The following is a 22163-nucleotide window of genomic DNA, read 5'->3' on the forward strand; positions in this document are numbered from 1 at the left end:
GACACTGTGTCACTATTGGGAATTATGTACAATATCAAGAAGAGGAGTGTCACTGAATTGCAAGTAAAAATGCACTAAATCTAGTGACCAGTAAGATGCCTGAAAGGCAATGACTCGTGAAGCTTCAAGTTGAACTATCAAAGGGTTAACTAGATATCTCTGAACTCTCTGCTTCATAATTATCATCATTAATTGCATTTCAAATAGTCTTAACCCCTATAAGATGGGTAAATATATTGATATGCAGCTCCTCAGGCCAGGTAAACTTTGAGGTCGGCCAATTTAAAAAAAAAATAAAAAGTCCTGAGACTCCGAGATTCGTGATTTATGCAGTGTAAAAATTGCCATTAGTGAATTTATGGGCTATAGAGGTATTGGCACCTCTTTCTAACCCCCCAACTGCCCCCGATTTTTTCCAAATTGATGGCACAATATATTGTTTATCTACAGGATCAATCCGTCCACCACCCCAAACCTGTTATTACTACTCACTTTATCAATCTGTCCTTTAAGGGTTAAATAAATCCGACTTGGGATGGAATTGAAAGATGTAAGGTTTTATCTGCCTAAAGAGTTTTTCTCTTACTTTCAATGCTTTTGGAGATATTAGCATTTGAAAGGCATTAGGACTGGGCTATGCTGGACTGTGAGAAATGAGCGTTATTCCAGTAAAACTTATATTTCAAGAATAAATCTTTTATGGGATGAAATTTAAAGATGTAATGTTTTATCTGTCGTAAGGATTTTTCTTTTGTCTTCAACAATTTTGGATATATTAGTATTTGAATAGTGTAGGGCCAGGCTGTCACAAATGAGTCCGTTTCTAGTAAGACTGCACTTTGCTTGTAATCACACATGGTGATGGAGCACTATAAGCAAGGATTGCTCCCACTTGAATCTCAGAAATACTATCCCAAGAATAGCACTCACTACCTGTGAATGTAGAGTGGCACTCTTGAACTACAGAAGATGGCAAACAATGGGGGAAGTCTACACGAATATAAAGCAGGTAACATAATATCACAAATACTAACAGCGGATAAGTTTATGTGAATGATCAAATGTGAAATGAAAACTAGGCAAAACACGAGATATATCAAATATTTAATGAAAAGTCATTAAAACGAAATTACTGTTAGCATGATGAACACAGATCTAATAACACTTCCTCGAAGAATTCACAAATATCCCCATGGCACAGACAAAATCACGAGTCTCTGAGGGAGACGGGATAACAGGAATATGGGAATAAAGAAAACAGTTGGGAACAAGGAATGAGTCTAAGGAATAGTAGGTGAAGGCCGACAAATTAACTTTTGTCCATGAACGAAACATTTGTAGACTGAGCCAGGGCGTCAGCAGAAGGACTTCAATCGCTTGCCTTTCTCCGCCAGGGAACAAGTGAAAAGGCGCTCTTCATCAGGCATTAACCAGGTACTTCAAAGGTGACAGATTCCAAGTGGGACGTCAGGTCGGAAGCCAGGTGCGAGTCACTGCGACAAACAAGGACAAGGTGAGAGGTCAGGTCACATGGGCCACGTGGGAGTGGGTGCAAAATTTATCGATCTTCAGGTGCTGATCCCTTTCAATGACTCTTGTGAAATTAGATTAGGGGCCGAGCACAATGGCAGGGAAAAGGTCATGAATAATTTATGTACATCGTTTTTGAAAGGTTAGGTCATGGATATATGAAAATGTTGTAAAGATTATAATTTTTGACTGCAGTTAGAACTTCAAGTCTTCTAGAGAAATGTTTATTTAGTAATTGAGTTCATCCTCTCTTTTATTCAAGGTATGCCAATGATGCGCTTCTTCTCCTCAAGGGTGACTATGAGGCTGATCTCTTCATCGACTATGTGAATACACTGCATCTGAAACGATTTACACAAATTACTCATGACCTTTTCCTAGCCATATCAATAAAATTAATTCCAAAAAATCCTCTTCATATAGGATATTTGTTTAAGATAAAGGATCAGCTGTGTCCTAATATGTCCTCTGATGTCATCTATAAATATTACGTGGGGTCCACCAGTAGACAACTTAAGGTGTGCATCGATTCACATCAGGGAGTCAGTTTCCACACAGACAGCAGAATCTCGAACCCAGAGCACTCCAATATCAGGAATCATTCATAGCAATGTAAAACCTACATTGAGAACAAAGATTTAAGTGTCATCGGTCATACTGCCATTCCTCAAGATTTAACATTCTTAGAGTCGTTGTTTATAAAACAACTTGCACTATAGTTGAACACTCATACATCTGCGAATCAATTGTATTTAGCCTAACATCGTAGTCTGGTGGTTTCTTTCCATTTAGTTCTGTACTGTCTCACCTCTAGGTAGGTTGTGTTTTTATTAATTTCACTTACTCTTTTATGTTATAAATGATTCTTAGACTGTACTTTGAATTGTTTTTATCTTTTCTTATGTGCAGCCTAGAAGATGTAATTCTGTACATACTTATGAAATGTGGGCAAAATAAATAAAAAGACAGCTTAGGGATGTGTGGTTTTCGTACATCTTCCTCTGAATATATATATATATATATATATATATTAATATTATATATATATATATACAATTCAAGCTTACAAATGTCCTTAAATATCTAAATTCACTTTACCTCCCAAATGATATATTTTCATATATGTTACCGAAGGGGAATTTTTTTAATTGATAATAATTTCGGTCCCCCCATGGGATCGAACCACCGTCCAAGTGGACGGGGACGAAATCAGGACGGTCAGTGACGCTATCCAATCAGCCAACAGAGACGCTATAAGTTCATATCGATTCTGACCTTACAAATCACCCTCGATCTGGATGCATTCGTAATTAGAATCGATATGAAACCCCGTCCTACCATGTTGGCCAATTCGAGCGTTTGACAGAACGTAGCCTTTTGTTATGAATATTATCACATCGAACCGTGATCCATTTATATCAATTCCAAGCTACAAATGTCCTTTAATATCTAAATTCAACTTTACCTCCCAAATGATATATTTTCATATTGTACCCAAGGGAATTTTTTAATTGATAATAAATTTCCGCCCCCCCATATCGACCACCGGGCAAGTTGGACGGGGACGAAATCCGGCGGGTCAGTGACGCTATCCAATCCACCAACCAGAGGACGCTATAAAGTTCATATGGATTCTGACCTTACAAATCAACCCTCGATCGAATGCATTCTATTAGAATCGATAATAAACCCCGTCTACCATGTTTGGCCAATTCGAGCGTTGACAGAACGTAGCCCTTTTTGTTATGAATTAATTTCCACATCGAACCGTGATCCATTTATATATCAATTCAAGCTACAAATGTCCTTTTAATATCTAAATTCACTTTTTACCTCCCAAATTATATATTTTTCATAATAATGTACCGAGGGGAATTTTTTAATGATTAATAATTTCGTCCCCCCATGGGATCGAACCACCGTCCAAGTGGACGGGGAACAAAATTCAGGACAGTCAGTGACGGCCTACCAATCAGCCAACAGAGCCCATAAAGTTCATATCGATTCTGACCTTACAAATCACCCTCGATCTGGATGCATTCGTAATTAGAATCGATATGAAACCCCGTCTACCATGTTGGCCAATCGAGCGTTTGACAGAACGAGCTTTGTTTTAGAATAAGTACGAACCGTGATCCAATTTATATATCAATTAAGACAAATGCCCTTTAATATCTAAATCACTTTACCTCCCAAATGATATTATTTTCATATAGTACCGAAGGGGAAATTTTTTAATTGATAATAATTTCGTCCCCCCATGGGATCGAAAACACCGTCCAAAGTGGCGGGGACGAAATCAGGACGGTCAGTGCGCTATAATCAGCCAACAGAGACGTATAAGTTCTATCGATTCTGACCTTAAATCACCCTCGATCTGGATGCATTCGTAATTAGAATCGATATGAAACCCCGTACCATGTGGCCAATTCGAGAGTTTGACAGAACGTAGCCTTTTGTAATGGGGAATAATTATCACATCGAACCGTGATCCATTTATATAATCAATTCAAGCTACAAATGTCCTTTAATATCTAAATTCATTTTACCTCCCAAATGATCCCTATTTTTCAAGATGTACCGAAGGGGAATTTTTTAATTGATAATAATTTCGTCCCCCCCATGGGATGAACCACGTCCAAGTGGACGGGGGACGAAATCGGACGGTCAGTGACGCCTAATCCAATCAGCCAACACGACGCATAAGTTTCATATCGATTCTGACCTTACAAATCACCCTCGATCTGGATGCATTCGTAATTAGAATCGATATGAAAACCCGTCTACCATGTTGGCCAATTCGAGCGTTTGACAGAAACGTAGCCTTTTGTTATGAATAATTATCACATCGAACCGTGATCCATTTATATATCAATTCAAGCTACAAATGTCCTTTAATATCTAAATTCACTTACCTCCCAAATGATATATTTTCATATATGTACCGAAGGGAATTTTTAATTGATAATAATTTCGTCCCCCCATGGGATGAACCACCCCGTCCAAGTGGACGGGGACGAAATCAGGACGGTCAGTGACGCTATCCAATCAGCCAACAGAGACGCTATAAGTTCATATCGATTCTGACCTTACAAATCACCTCGATCTGGATGCATTCGTAATTAGAATCGATATGAAACGCCTTACCATGTTGGCCAATTCGAGCGTTGACAGAACGTAGCCTTTTGTTATGAATAATTATCACATCGAACCGTGATCCATTTATATATCAATTCAAGCTACAAAATGTCCTTTAATATCTAAATTCACTTTACCTCCCAAATGATATATTTTCATATAGTACCGAAGGGGAATTTTTTAATTGATAATAATTTCGTCCCCCGCCCCCCATGGGATCGAACCACCGTCCAAGTGGACGGGGACGAAATCAGGACGGTCAGTGACGCTATCCAATCAGCCAACAGAGACGCTATAAGTTCATATCGATTCTGACCTTACAAATCACCCTCGATCTGGATGCATTCGTAATTAGAATCGATATGAAACCCCGTCTACCATGTTGGCCAATTCGAGCGTTTGACAGAACGTAGCCTTTTGTTTATGAATAATTATCACATCGAACCGTGATCCATTTATATATCAATTCAAGCTACAAATGTCCCTTTAATATCTAAATTCACTTTACCTCCCAAATGATATATTTTCATATATGTACCGAAGGGGAATTTTTTAATTGATAATAATTTCGTCCCCCCATGGGATCGAACCACCGTCCAAGTGGACGGGGACGAAATCAGGACGGTCAGTGACGCTATCCAATCAGCAACAGAGACGCTATAAGTTCATATCGATTCTGACCTTACAAATCAATTAAAAAATTCCCCTTCGGTACATATATGAAAAATATATCATTTGGGAGGTAAAGTGAATTTAGATATTAAAGGGACATTTGGTAGCTTGAATTGATATATAAATGGATCACGGTTCGATGTGATAATTATTCATAACAAAAGGCTACGTTCTGTCAAACGCTCGAATTGGCCAACATGGTAGACGGGTTTCATATCGATTCTAATTACGAATGCATCCAGATCGAGGGTGAATTTGTAAGGTCAGAATCGATATGAACTTATAGCGTCTCTGTTGGCTGATTGGATAGCGTCACTGACCGTCCTGATTTCGTCCCCGTCCACTTGGACGGTGGTTCGATCCCATGGGGGGACGAAATTATTATCAATTAAAAAATTCCCCTTCGGTACATATATGAAAATATATCATTTGGGAGGTAAAGTGAATTTAGATATTAAAAGGACATTTGTAGCTTGAATTGAATATATAAATGGATCACGTTCGATGTGATAATTATTCATAACAAAAGGCTACGTTCTGTCAAACGCTCGAATTGGCCACATGGTAGACGGGGTTTTCATATCGATTCTAATTACGAATGCATCCACCGATCGAGGGTGATTTGTAAGGTCAGAATCGATATGAATGAACTTATAGCGTCTCTGTTGGCTGATTGGATAGCGTCACTGACCGTCCTGATTTCGTCCCCGTCCACTTGGACGGTGGTTCGATCCCATGGGGGGACGAAATTATTATCAATTAAAAAATTCCCTTCGGTACTATATGAAAATATATCATTTGGGAGGTAAAGTGAATTAGATATTAAAGGACATTTGTAGCTTGAATTGATATATAAATGGATCACGCGTTCGATGTGATAATTATTCATAACAAAAGGCTACGTTCTGTCAAACGCTCGAATTGGAACAAATGGAGACGGGGTTTCATATCGATTCTAATACGAATGCATCAGATCGAGGGTGATTTGTAAGGTCAGAATCATATGAACTTATAGCGTCTCTGTTGGCTGATTGGATAGCGTCACTGACCGTCCTGATTTCGTCCCCGTCCACTTGGACGGTGGTTCGAATTACCATGGGGGGGACCTGAAATTAGTTATCAATTAAAAAAAAATTCCCCTTCCCCGTTCGGTACTATATGGAAAATATATCATTTGGGTAGGTAAAGTGAATTTTTAGATATTAAAGGACATTTGTAGCTTGGAATTTTCTTGATATTTACAAATGGATTTCACGCGTTGGTTCGATGTGATAATTAATTTTCATAACAAAAGGCTACGTTCTGGTCAAACGCTCGAATTGGCCAACATGGTCAGACGGGGTTTGATATCGATTTCTAATTACGAAGTGCATCCAGATCCGATGGGCTGATTTGTAAAGGTCAGAATCGATATGAAACTTATAGCGTCCTCTGTTGGCCTGTTGATTGGAAGCGTTCACTGACCGTCGCCTGATTTCGTCCCCGTCCACTTGGTACGTGGGGTTCGAATCCCCATGGGGGGGACGAAATTATTATCAATTAAAAAATCTTCCCCTTCGGTACATATATGAAAATAATATTCACTTTGGGAGGTAAAGTGAATTTAGATATTAAAGGACATTGTTTTAGCTTGAATTGATATATAAAATGGGAGCACGGTTCGATGTGATAATTATTTCATAACAAAAGGCTACGTTCTGTTCAAAACGCTCGGAATTGGCCTAACATGGTAGACCGGGTTTTCATAAATCGATTCTTTAATTACGAATGCATCCAGAAATCGAGGGTGATTTTGTAAGGTCAGAATTCGATATGAACTTATAGCGTCTCTGTTGGCTGATTGATAGCGTCACTGCACGTCCTGATTTTCGTCCCCGTCCACTTGGACGGTGGTTCGATCCATGGGGGACGAAATGTATTATCAATTAAAAAATCCCCTTCGGTAAACAGATATGAAAAATATATCATTTGGGAGGTAAAGTGAAATTTAAGATATGAAAGGACATTTGTTAGGCTTATGATATATAAATTGGTCACGGTTCGATGTTGATATTATTCATAACAAAATGCTTTACGTTTCTGGTCACAACGCTCCGAATTGGCCGAACATGGTAGACGGGTTTCCATATTTCGATTCTAATTACCCGAATGCATCCAGAATCGAGGGTGATTTGTAAGTCAGAGGATCGGTATTGACTGGTAGCGTCTCTGTGGCTGATGTAGCGCACTGACCGGGGGTCCTGATTTCGTCCCCCCCCCGTCCAAACTTGACGGGGGTGCGATCCCCATGGGGGGAGAAATTTTATAAATTAAAAATTCCCCTTCGGTACATATATGAAAAATAAAATATCATTTTGGGAGGTAAAGTGAATTTTAGATATTAAAGGACATTTGTAGCTTGAATTGATATATAAATGGATCACGGTTCGATGTGATAATTATTCATATATATATATATATTCTATATAGGGTATATATATATATATATATATATATATATATATATATATATATATAAAAAATATATATATGTTTTAATAATATATATATATTATTATATATATCTATTTAGTGGCATATAATATAATTATATATATATATATGTATAATATATATTATAATATTCTATATATATTATATATATATATATATATATATATATGATATATATATGTATATATATTATATATATATATAGATATATATATAGTATATATATATATATATATATAGATATATATATATGTATTATATATATATATATATATATATATATCTAGCATATATATATATATATATATATAGATATATATAGATATATATATAGATATATATGTATATAATATATATATATATATATATATATATATATATATATATATATATATATACTATGATATATATATATATATATATATATATGATATATATCATATATTGATATATATATATAATATATATATATATATATATATATAATATAACTATATATATAGTATATTATAGTATGTAGATATATCATATATATATATATCTATATATATATATACATATATATATATATATATATATATATATATATATATATATAATATATCTTATATATATATATATATATATACTACTATATATATATATGAATATATATATATATATATATATATATATATATATATATATATATATAGCATATATATATATAGATATATATAGATATATATATGATATATATATAGATATATATATATATCGATAGTATAGAATATATATATATATATATATCTATATTATATATACATATATATATAATATATATATATATATATAATATAGATATATACTCATATATATATATACTAAAATATATTTATATATAATAATATTATATAGTTATATTATATAATATATATATATATATATATATATATATATATATATCTATATATACATATTATATATATATATATATATATATATATATATATATATATATATATATATATATATATATAGATATGTATATATATATATATATATAATATTATTTTATTATATATATATATATATATATATATATATATATATATATATCTATATATATATATAGATATATATATATATATATATATATATATATATATATATATATAGTATATATGTATATATCTATATATATATGATATATATATATATATATATATATATCTGATATATATATATATATATATATATATATATATGACTGGTAAAAAGTTCCGTTACAACAGAATACCATATAGTAAAAGGAACCCATAAAAATGGTAAAATACAGAAAAAAGTACTATATTTCAGAGACTACTATCTCTCTCTTCAGATATGTAATGAATGAGAAAAGTTACAGAAAAGGCAGTATCTATACCAAGAGATCCATCCACAGGTAAGCATTTTTTAGGTCACCCCCACTGATAATTCCTCTTTAATCCTCTTAAGCATTGGTTGAAGGAAGATTTTATCCATGACATTTGAATCCTAGGTGCCCTATGAGATGTTCATTATCTGTCTTTGTTTAATCCTTAATTAAGGCCGCCTCGATCATATTGTTTTTGTATCGACAGTTGTTGATATAAATAAGGCATGACAAATTCCAGTTTTCCAGTGATTATTGTTATTACATGGTTAAAAATAACTGAGCTCTGTTGTTCATACCTAACTGGCAGTTTATGTTGTATCAATCTCTGAGGAAGGGATTTTCCTGTAAAACCAATGCAATATTGGTCACAGTTTAGGCATGGGATTTCGTATACGCCTGAGTCATTGTGGCTTGTCTTTTGTTGGACGTTAATCAGGGATTTGGCTGAGGTACTTGGGTAGGTAAAAGCATAACGGTTAGATTTTTTGAGAGTCTGGGTCACCATCTTAATCTTGTGGGGTCTCTGGTCTTGTCTTGAGAGGGTCGGTAGAAAATTATGTTTGCTTTATGAATCACTTTCTCAGTTATATGGTCAGTATACCTTAAAGACGAAAGCTGCTTACATATTAGCTCAAATTCCTTTTCCAGGAAATCTAAGGAACAAATTCGTAAGGCACTTAAGAATAGGTTGCTGGCTACGCCTATCTTGATAGGAATGTCATGATAGCTAAAGTAGTTAATGTATGGAAGTGAGAATGTTGGTTTTCTGTATATGGTAAATTTTGAAAATAATTAATTGAAATTGCCCCATCTATCATCTCAAAATGTTAGAATATCATATACATATCTCATTCACAGTATGTTTGTTGGGTTTTATTGCATTTATTGCTATAGTGTCAAAGTATTTCATGTATAGATTGGCTAAAATAGGACTTAAAGACTACCCATGCTACCGAATTTTTGTTTATAGAATGACTCCCCGAATGAAAATAAGTTATTAGATACACATAATTCAACTAAGTTTATTATTTTTTCAAGCACCAATGGGAAGTGATCTGAATAGGGGTTTAAATTCTTCTCTCAAAAACTGTAGAGCGCCCTATATTTGTACTTTTGTGAGTAGGGAATCTACATCAAGGCTTAAAAATTTTGTTGTGAAGGGGTATATGTGCTCCTCTGAATTTGTGAAAAAAATCTACTGAATGTTTAATGTGACTGGGAGGAAAAGTGCCTAAGTTAGGGGAAAGGAGGCCAGTTAGCTATTCAAAAGTTTTATAATTGGAAGCTCCAGCACATGAGATGATGGGTCTAAATGGAAGATTGTCTTTGTGAGTTTTAGGAAGGCCATAAAATAAGGTAGTTTTGGGTTAATGAGGTTGAATTTCTGCAATATTTCAATGCTTTTTTTTGTCTTGCCAATTAATTTTACTTTCCTAAAAGAAATTCTGTGGGGAGGTTTTGGAGGGGATTTTTCGTCAATTTGTCGTAAGTACTTTTGTCACTAAGGAATTTGTTGATTTTGTCGAGGTAAAAGTCTTTGTCCATGATGATTTTTCCGTCTTTGTCGGATCTACTTATTACAACATCTATCTTTTTTAGCGAGCAGATGACTGTCATAAATCTACTGGGGGTAGGATATTTCTAATTAAGTTCAGTTAAAGCATTTAGTAACACTCCTTTTGTCCGATATGAATTTATCAAAAGTAACTAAAAAGTCTAGGTTATTTTTACGCTCTGTCATAAGTGCAAAGGATAAGCCTAGATTTAAGACTAAGTGTTGGTTTACAGTAAGGAAGGTGTTAGATAAATTTAAAACTTTATATTATTGTTCAAGATTATTCCAGGCGCTATTGCTTATTAAGTTATTTAACTTACGCGAAAGTCTTTTGGAATAAGTTGTGCTATTATAGGCAGCATGGTCGGAACAAAATGAAACCAGGCACTGTATATGTGGTTTGTTTCTTTTTTTTTTTTTTTTTTTCCTTTTTTTTTTTTTTTTTTTTTTTTTACTTTAGTTTAACCAGACCACTGAGTTGATATTAACTCTCCTAGGGCTGGCCTGAAGGATTGGGCAAGCTATTTAAAATCTTTATAAAATACTATCTAAAAATAAATATTAAATATATTTGATATTAGGAATATATTATACATTACTATATGAATATTATATCTTATTGTATGAACTATTAAATTTAAGGAATTTTAAAATATTAAAAATGGAAAATTTGTCACTTTCTGACAATATATCTTTAAAGGAATATCTTCTAAATACCTTTCTTTGGACTCTATATTTTGGACAGATATTTAAAACATTTTTACTGTTATTTGTACATTACATATTTTGCACATAGGTATAGAGACATGGGGGTTACTCATTAGGTAACCATGTATCAGTTTATTGTGACCAATTCTTAGCTGTATCAATATTACTGAATTTTTGCGGCATTTCTGATAGGATGATGGCCACGGGTGTACAGTTTCTTTTATTTTCTCTTGATTTATTGCTAGGATTGTTTTCCATCCAGTTATTTTGCCATTTCTTCTTAATCGCCGATTTACTGTGTCTAATATAATGTTCTAATAGTAATAATTCTGCTGATGTTGGGAGAGTTCTAGCCTCTTTTACATAGGTGTCTGCTTTTTCATTGCCTTCTAATCTTTTGCCTTTTCATTTCATGTTATGTATGTCTAATTTCATTTATAATTTTGTTTTTTGGAGTTTAAGAGCTTATTGCGTTTATTGAACTTAGTGAATCGCTAAAGATGGTTACTTCATTAAACTGGTATTCAGATACAGTTGTTAATGCTGTTTTTATTGCTAGTAATTCAGCAGTGAACACTGATGCTTTGCTATGTAAGGAGGCTTGGATCTTTATATTGCTTCCGTAAACATCGAATCCAACTCCCATATCATCTTTGGAACCATTATTATATATATGATTATTATTGTGTACCTTGATATATTCCAGAGCATATTGTTTCATAGCGAGTGGATTATTCAATTTATTAATTGGTATTGTACATTGTTTGTTACATATCTGGGGAGCACTTCTCAACCATGGGGGCATTATTTTGTTAAAATTGTAAAATTTAATATTATATAGGTCATTGTCATTAAACAATCTATTAGTTATAACAGGGACCGATGGGATAATTTTTTATTGCAGAAACAATCTGGACCTTTAAATAAATCTTGGGTTTTTACTGGACTATTTAAAATTTTTAAAGCTCTGTACATCATAGTTATTTTGGATCTATAAGATACTGACATATCTCCACTTTCTACAATCAAGGATTGGACTGGAGATGATTTGAATGCTCCGATGGCTAAACGAAGCCCAGGATGATGTACTGGATCTAGCATTTTGAGAGTAGTCTTACTAGGAGAACTATAAATTGGAATGCCATATTCTAATATTGGTAGAACTGTAGCCTTATAAAGTTTTAATAAACTTTCTCTATCAGCACCTCATGAAATGTGAGCTAATTTTTTAAATACATTTGCCTTCCAGCTAAGAATAATTGTCAAAATGTAGACCTAAGAATTTGGCTTCTGGATAAAACTGGATGGGAGTGTTATTCATGTTAAGAGCTATATGCTGATTTCTGAGCCAGCATTGTTCCCTATAAAATGTTATTGTTTGCGTTTTTTCAACAGAAAATTTAAATCCAACAGATGATATAAAATGTTATTGCTTGTGTGTTTTTCAACAGAAAATTTAAATCCAACAGATAATGCCCATTGTTCAATTTTAGTTATGGAGATATTTAAAATTCTTTGTATGTGGTGTAAGTAAGTTGCTTTAAGTGTAAAAAATGGACAAAACATGAACGTATAAACTGTTGTTTACATCTTTTGGAAGCGTTTTAACAATATTATTGATAGATAGCACAAATGTGCTGCTTAGTACGCTCCCTCTTTTATTTCAAAATTTTCTGATAATACTGTTTCAATTTTAGTCTGGAATATCATTTCTGTTTCGAAATTTCGTATAAAAATTGGTTCACCCCTTAGATTTATGTTATATAGAGATTTTAAAATTCAATATCTCCATATTGTATCATAAACCTTTTGAATGTCGAATAAGACTGCAACAGTAATTTTCTTTTGTATAAATCCTCTTTTGATTTGATCTTTTAGTGATGTTAATAAATTTAAAGTTGAATGATTTTTCCTACTTCCAGATTGGGTTGCTGCTAGAACTTTATTTGTCTCTAAATACCATGAGTTTACAAAGACAACTAGTTAGTGATATAGGTCTATAATTATTTACTGATGCTGGATCTTTGCCGGGTTTGGGTATAGGAATTACTATAGCATGTTCCCATGCTTTGGGAAGTAGTTTCTTTTTCCATAGGTTATTATAAACTTTTAATAAGTATTCTTTGGCTTTAATATGTATAAGAAGTTCGAAAGAGATATTATCTTTTCCTAGGGCAGAGTTACTACAATTTTTAATGCAGCATCTAATTCTTCTAATGTAATGGGACATTGTAATATAATTGTTGATTTGTTTCAATATTAACTATGTTTTTTCTTCATTACTTTTTTTAATGCAAAAATTTTCATCTAAATTTAAGCTATTACCTATTGATTCTAGGTGGTGAACTATTATATTTGATTTTTCTTTTAAATCATGAACTCTTTTCCCATTATGTAATATAGGGGATCTAGGTAATCGACTATATTTGCCATTAATTTTTCGAAAATTATTTCACATTGTTTAACAGTGTCATCTGAGAAGTTTGAGACATAATTATCCCAAGATGATTTCATATTACTAATAATTTTTTTCCTGAATTGAGCAGATATCTTATTCAATAAAGGTTTGATATAATAAATTTCCAAAGCTATTAATACTAACACTTTCATTGTATATCTATTACTTTTATATAATTTGTTATATCTTTGGTTTAGTCTGGCTAATCGTCTACTCATCTTCTTCCTCAGTTTAATAATTTCTGAAAGTTCTCTAGACCACCATGGAACAGGATCTATTTTTGCCTTACAAGTTGTCGTTGGTATTGATTTGTTTCTAGAACTAATTACAAAATGTGTAAAATATGAACTAATCTCATTGTGATAATTGTTACTTTGGAATGGGGAAACATTTTTGGTAACTAAATTATACGTTCCCCAATTAGCTTTTTTAAATTAAATTTTGGTAAAAATTGTTGATGATTATCTTCAAGACATGTGATTATGATTGGGTAGTGATCACAGGTATAAAGATCATCCAGAGTATCCCATTCTAATCTGTCTACTAACGAAGTAGAACAAATTGACAGGTGTACAGATGATAGTGTCCTGTGAGTTTTTGAAAAGTATGTTGGGATTTCATTTTCATCCAAACAACAATAGTTGTAATTGAGTATTAGGTTTTCGATGTCTTTACCTGCTCTATCTGCGTCAATGGTACTGGCATCCCAGAAAGGGTTGTGAGCATTAAAATCACCTGAATCTAAAATAGGCTCATTGAACTGTGATAAAATGTTTGATAATTGAGCCATATCATAATTATTATTAGGTTGATTATATAGACTGCAGACTAAAATGCTAGATTTATTTGTATATGCAGGCGAATTGAAGATATTTGAAATGAATTATTAGTAACTGTAATTTTATCATATTATGGACATATATTGCTGCTCCTAACTTGCCTTCTCCTGAAACGGAGGATGCCAGAAATTAATTACATATTGATGGGACTGGATTATTAATATGTTGTAAACATATGCACATTGTTCCATGTTGCTTTAGGAATCTTTTTATTTCACACAAGTGCATTCGTGGTTTCAGACCGTTTATGTTCCATTGGGTAATAGTGTCATTTAATGGAATTTAAGTTAAATGATTATTTTGTATATTTTTGTATAGATGGTTATAAATATATACATATATATATATATATATATATATATATATATATATATATATATATATATATATATATATATATACTATAGGTAATTATTCCCGTAATTACCTCTAAATTTTTTTTTTTTGACATTTCTGTGTTATCTTCTGATTCTGGGGTGAATTTAATTTTTTCTTGTTTGCCTAAGAAATTGTCTATTACTGCTATTTTACTTTCACCATAATATAGTAAGCGTCTAATACACATACAATCGTTGGTATGTAATTCTAGCTGACTTGAGATATTATCTTTTCTAGATAAGAAATTCCTTATCACGTTTATCAATTTCTTTTTATTTAAGGGTTTCGTTTCTTTGCACTCTAGTTAAAAATGTGTATGGTATCGACACCGTTCATGGTGAGATTCGGTTTGAGGTGTTACGCCTTCTTGGATACACTGTTGACATTCACAATTATAGATTTGTCTTCCTTGGATTGATTGAATTTTGTCTTTAAATTTGCTTGGGAAGACTGGTGAAGGGTTTATTTCTTCAAATTTACTTTGAAAAACTACAAAAGAAGTTTATTACTTTAAACTGGTGAAGGACTTATTTCATCAATGTTATCTAATTTAGGGGATGTCTTCCTGTTGTTTTTAGGCATTTGCTTCTTCTTGATGTCATTAGTATTAACTTGAGTTTTTTGGGGAGAAATTATTTATCTTTCTCGTTTTCTTCTTGTTTGGTCAGCATGATCTTCTTCCTTTTCAGAGTCTAGAGATGGCAGTTCTTCATTCTTCATTAGTATTCCAAAATGGGTTGCTTATTAATACTGTATTGCTAGATTCACCAAGAGACTTTTTGTTAATTTCTGTTTGTTGATCTTGTTATTTGTTTATCATTAGTTCTTCCAGGTATTATGAAATGTTTCTTGGGCATTACTTTTTCTACAGCATCTCGATATGATTTATTTCTTGCAGGGTCCATTAAACCTCTTGATTTTAATTCTTATTTTCCTTCTGGAATTGACATGCCAGACCTGCTTATTAATAGTCTTAATTAAGTGTTATATATGTAGAATGGGAATATCTTTGATCTCGCATGGTGGTCTTGTCCATAAATACATTTAAAACACCACAGTTGCAAGTGGTTTCATGATCTTCTGAACCCAGAATGCACAAACTGGTTCATTTCTACGTCTGCTTTTAGTATGACAATATATAGAGCAGTTTGTGCATTGAAGAGGCTTTGGTACATGGCCTTCTATTTTAACATTAGGTGGAAGAGTATGGCCTTCAAATTTAATTTTAGCTATTCTCAATTTTTTTCCATGATATCTTTTATTCGAGATTTCATATACATTTACGTTTTCAATATTGGGATTTCTAATTTTCAATGAGTTCAATAGTAGTCCACAATAATTATTGGGTGGTAACATTACTGTTCCCTCAATACTGCTCAATTTGTCATGTCATTGGACAGTGACATTTATCTCACTCATATAATTAAGCATTTGGTAAGTTTCTGGTTTAATTTTTGTGGTACCTTCTACTACCCCTTCTTTTCTTGATATAGGTCTAAATGTGATTTCTTTGGTCGGGCACTGAGCTAATAAAATATTTTCAAATTTAGCAGTGGTCAGTTCGGTTTCTGTTTTAAAAACCAAGTATCTTGGCCAAGTTCCATATCCAAATAATGCATCAAGGTTTATCAATGTAGGGTCTGGTCTGTATTTAGGTCGTCTACTTCGAAAACTGTTAATATTTTCGTTTTTGTGTGTGTTACTGATGGAATTTCCTTTTGTGGCACCGAGTATGATTCCATAGTTACTATGTTAGATATGGGTATGGTCTAGAATCATCATTAACTTTATTTACACTTTCCTGAGGCAGATCCAAGTCCGATCTAGAGTGGTCAACAACAAGGGTTAAGGTATCATCCATAGATATGGGTATCTGTATTATTTCCGCCAAACATATTCCTCAGTAATAGGGAGCCCAACAAGGAGAGAGATGTAGTATGCAATGTTAAGTGGCCACCCCTAGTGGCTACAACCTGGTTATACACATGGCTCCCAGAACTTGAGGCGTCATCAGTCAATCGAGATCAGACCCAGTTCTGGGGGCCATATTTGACATAAGACTTCCCCCTCGCTCAGTCACGTCAGGTACTCGAATTCTACTGGTGGAGAGACATGTCAGTCCTCTTCACCCTCCATCAAATCAGAGAAGCAGCCAGAGCCGTAATCCAATGTAGGTCCAAGGTTGTCAACTAATGGTCACTCCTGATAGGGGAAGAAGTTACAGATTGAAAATATGAGAAGTTACAGATTAAAAATAGGAGAATGCTCAAAAGTGGACCGAGCTGTGTCTGGATGCGCTTAACCTTAAAAACGCCGGAGCAGTAAATAAAAAAATGACTCCCGTATGCCGGAGGGGTTTGGAAGTGAGCGCGTAAGCGGAAAAAATATTTTTTTTTCAAAAAATCACAGCGCGCTTAGTTTTCAGATTAAGAGTTCATTTTTGGCTCCTTTTTTGTCATTGCTTGAAGTTTAGTATGCAACCATCAGAAATGAAAAAAGTTATCATTATCATATATAAATAATGCGATATATGATAGCGCAAAAACGAAATTTCATATATAATTGTATTCAAATCGCGCTGTGCGCAAAACGGTTGAAGGTAACAAGTTACTTTTTTTTTCGTTGTAATGTGCACTAAATTGCGATCATTTTGATATATAACACATTGTAAAACGATAAAAGCGAACACAGAGAAATATTATCACAAAATAATGCATGAATTCGTAACGCGCTTACGTAAACACATATTTTTTTCAAAAATTCACCATAAATCTAAATATTGTCCTAGAGACTTCCAATATGTTTTCAGAATGAAGACAAATGATTGAATATTACTATACTGTAAGAATATTAGCTTACAAATGCAGTTTTCGGCCATATCTGACGAGCTAAAGTTGACCGAATGTCGAATTTTTTATATATATATTTTTTTATATGCAATTATTTCGGAAATAAGAAAAGCTACAACTTTCAAATATTTTTTGTTTTATTCTACATGAAATTGCGCACATTTTCATATATAAAACTCTATGAAATGCCTAATATGAAACGGAGCAAATATTCCGAGAATGGGACTTACGCATTTCGGAGATTTGTGGCGGAGAATCCGCGCGCGGAGGGAAGGAAAGTTTTTTTAAAAAATTCACCATAAATTTAAATATTGTGCTAGAGACTTCGAATTTGTTTCACGATGAAGATAAATGACTGAATATTACTAGACTGTAAGAGTTTTATCTTACAATTGCGTTTTTCGACCATTTCGGTAGAGTCAAATTTGACCGAACGTGGTTTTTTTTTCTATTTATCGTGATTTATATGCAAATATTTCGAAAATGAGAATAGCTACAACCTTCAACTATTTTATTGTTGTATTATACATGAAATTGCGCACATTTCATATATAAAACGTTATGTAACGGCTAATTTAAAATGGTGCAAACATTACCACAATCGCACGTATGATTTTTTCGGAAGAGTACCGCGCGGACGTAAAGAAAATGTTATTTTTTTCATAAATTCACCATAAATCGAAATTGTTGCTAGAGACTTCCAATTTGTTGCAAATAGAAGGTAAATGCTTGAATATTACTAGAATATAGGCGTTTTAGCTTACAATTGCGTTTTTCGACCATTTCGGTAGAGTCAAAATTGACCGAAGGTTGAAAATTTGTCACTTATCATTTTTTATATGAAAATATTTCAAAATTGATAAAGCTACAACCATGGGTTGTTTTAGTTGTATTGTGCATGAAATTGCGCACATTTTCATATATAAAACTTTATGTAACGGCTAATTTAAAATGGTGCAAACATTACCACAATCGCATGTATGATTATTTTCGGAAGAGTTACCGCGCGGGACGTAAGGAAAAAGTTTTTTCATAAATTCACCATAAATCGAAATATTGTGCTAGACACTTCCAATTAGTTTTGCAAAATTAAGATAATGATTGAATATTACTAAAATATAAGAGTTTTTTTAGCTTACAATTGCGTTTTTCGACCATTTCGGTAGAGTCAAAGTTGACCGAAGGTTGAAATTTTGGCACTTATCGTTATTTATATGAAAATATCTTAAAACTGATAAAAGCTACAATCATGAGTATTTTTTTTGTTGTATTCTACATACAAATGCGCACATTTTCATATATAATACTCTATGTAACGGCTAATTTTAAAATGGTACAAAAATTATGTCAAAGTGACGAAATAATTTCAGAGATGTGTCACAGAATACTTTTTAGTGCGGCAAGAAAGAAATTCGCGCTTGCGCGCCTGCGTAACGATTGTAAACAAAACAACACCTTGATCCGTGAACTCTCCCATCAGCCCCCAAGGGCGCGTGATTCAAGAGTTTTTCGGCTGGTAGGCCTAAAAGTATTTTTCCGCGAATTTTTAAAAAAACTTTTGTATGTCGACGTAAAATACGTCCAGTCGGCACCCGAGAGACAAAAAATGTCGACGTAAAATACGTCCAGTCCGGCCGTTTAAGGATAACTGGCCTATGGTTAGACCTGTCAGGGTAGGGCACTACTCTGCTACCGTAGCCCAGTTCATCCTTGCACCACACAAGCCCCACCACCACATCAAGGTGTCGGGCCATTGGTGGGGGTGGTCTGTTGTGAGGAGACGAAGATTAGACTGGGTTCCATATATCATTCTGCATAATAGTACAAAGATGTTATGTTTTGTGTTTGTAATTCTTTCCTGCAGATCTTGTGTGAGAGTGGGAAGGGGTCCGATTGCAGAGTCCATCTCCCGAATCGGTACATTTTTGGAAGTACTTGTTCCTTGAAGCATTTTACTAAAAGGTGTTTTTGATTTTTTAGCTGGTGTAGTCTGATCAGTTCATTCTCAAACTTCCGAAAAACAGGCTTGACTTCTGGATGTGAGCGGAGAAACGTAGAAAGGTGGTTGAATTCCATAATGGGCCAAAAATGACTGGTAAAAACAATTCACACAGAAAATTGAAATGTGAAAAAAATGAAATAAATTTACATAAAATCTTTTTAGGAATCTTAAGTGCAGTTAAAACTGAACCTTTTTACAATACTTTTTCACAGGCTGCAGTTTCAAAATTCACCAAAGCCCCTTGGTAGACCTGTTACACAATGCACTTTAATAATCTATGTTCAGATACCACATATAACCGTAATTCAATTAAGAAATCTAAAAAAACACTAAGAGTGACCAAGTACACAATATGTTATGTTACAAATAAAAAAAATCCCTCGTACAAGAGAGGGAGTGAGAGGAACTTCTGGTCAAATCGACTCCGGTTCCCAAAATGGATGACGTTATTATAAGGTAAACCATTTTGAGGCCGAGACCTTTGTAATCATCTCTCAATTTAATTACTTTACAAGTTTATAAATTCCCTTTAAAAACGAGAGAGAGAGAGAGAGAGAGAGAGAGAGAGAGAGAGAGAGAGAGAGAGAGAGAGATTATGGTTATCATTAATCAGTAACATTACACGTGCTCAGAACAATAAAAATATGTTAAAACGAAGACACATCATGGAATATTCTCGAAAAGAATGGCGTCACTTCCTGAAAATGACGTAATTATTAGAGGCACGTTTTAGACATGGCTGATGCAACTCTACAACACATTGCTTAATTGTTGTGTAGATTGGGACAAAATAAAGGCTAACCAGTACTGCACGTGGTTACTGGTATAAAAAAAACCAGCCTCATGGTATTGATAAAAATAAAAATCAAATAAAGACAAATTCAGAAAGTGCCATTAAATTAGGAATCTGTAACGGGTCAAACAAGCATAGAAGACTGATATGGGGATATTAACCTCATTCGAAAATGGCAGCACCACCTTCCTTTCATCTCTGTACGGAAAAATCTATGGAAAACTCATAAAAAAATTCTGTCAGTCATCATAGCATCTAGAACGTCTTCAGCTGTCTTTTACTAGTGATTAAACATATATACAACGACGTAAAAAACTAGGACGGTGAGATTTTTATGGGTAAGAGGCTGAATAGGGCAATTTAATTTCCGAGAACTGTGGAATTATAAAGAAAGAATAGAATGGCTCTATTTCTCTCTTTTATGAACTACCCGTGCCGTAGAGGCCTAATCAAAAGAGTGAAGAAAAGAAACAAAGAGCTGAAATGTTTCAATTCTGAGAGGAACATCTGCTCCATCTAGATAAAAGAATGTCTCTTTTTCCCAAGATCTTATCTAGAAGCTTCAGTAAAATGTATTCAGGATATCGCCTGGAACGTCTGAAGAAAGTTTGTTTAATCTCTCTCTCTCTCTCTCTCTCTCTCTCTCTCTCTCTCTCTCTCTCATCATACAAACACGAGCGCTCTTACGCAAGTGGCAAGATTGTTACACCGTTCTTGATATGTTATCCTCTTCAGCAAATTGTAATTCATATACCTTTGATGATCGAAAAGGAGACGCGAAGTATGGAAGTCCATGATGCATTGGAAACCAATTAAATGTTAATGTATTAGAGACGTCATTTCTATCATTTAGTATATATAACAGTATTATAAAATCGTGGCTTTGATATTGTTATACAAATCTAAAATAAAGTCTAACACTTCAATCATGTCAACTTTTCACTAATACACAGTGAGCCTTATATTAATTTCATTTCTAAAAAAAATCATTAATAATAATAGGTAAGTACTATGTTTAGCATAATCATGCCATATAAAATACACTATTAAAGGTTAACCTTTTCCTTATATGTATTTACACATTAGTAACGAAAGGGCTTTAGGTTTACCAGATCACCTTGTGAGTTGCTGCGAACAGCTTTATGCAACTCAAATAATTATGGTAATAAATGACCAACATTTCTAACAACACAGGCTATTACACAAATAGATGGTTAGTGGTACCAGATCTTCTTACTTTTTTATGAACTTGACAAGTAGGCTCACAGATAGATACTATTGTGAATAGTGCAATGCAAAATACAAAACATTACTTAAGAATTGTATGCAGTTAATGTAAGAGTAATTACCTA

This window comes from Macrobrachium nipponense, chromosome 44 (assembly GCF_015104395.2).
Source record: "Macrobrachium nipponense isolate FS-2020 chromosome 44, ASM1510439v2, whole genome shotgun sequence".
Classification (NCBI taxonomy): domain Eukaryota; kingdom Metazoa; phylum Arthropoda; class Malacostraca; order Decapoda; family Palaemonidae; genus Macrobrachium; species Macrobrachium nipponense.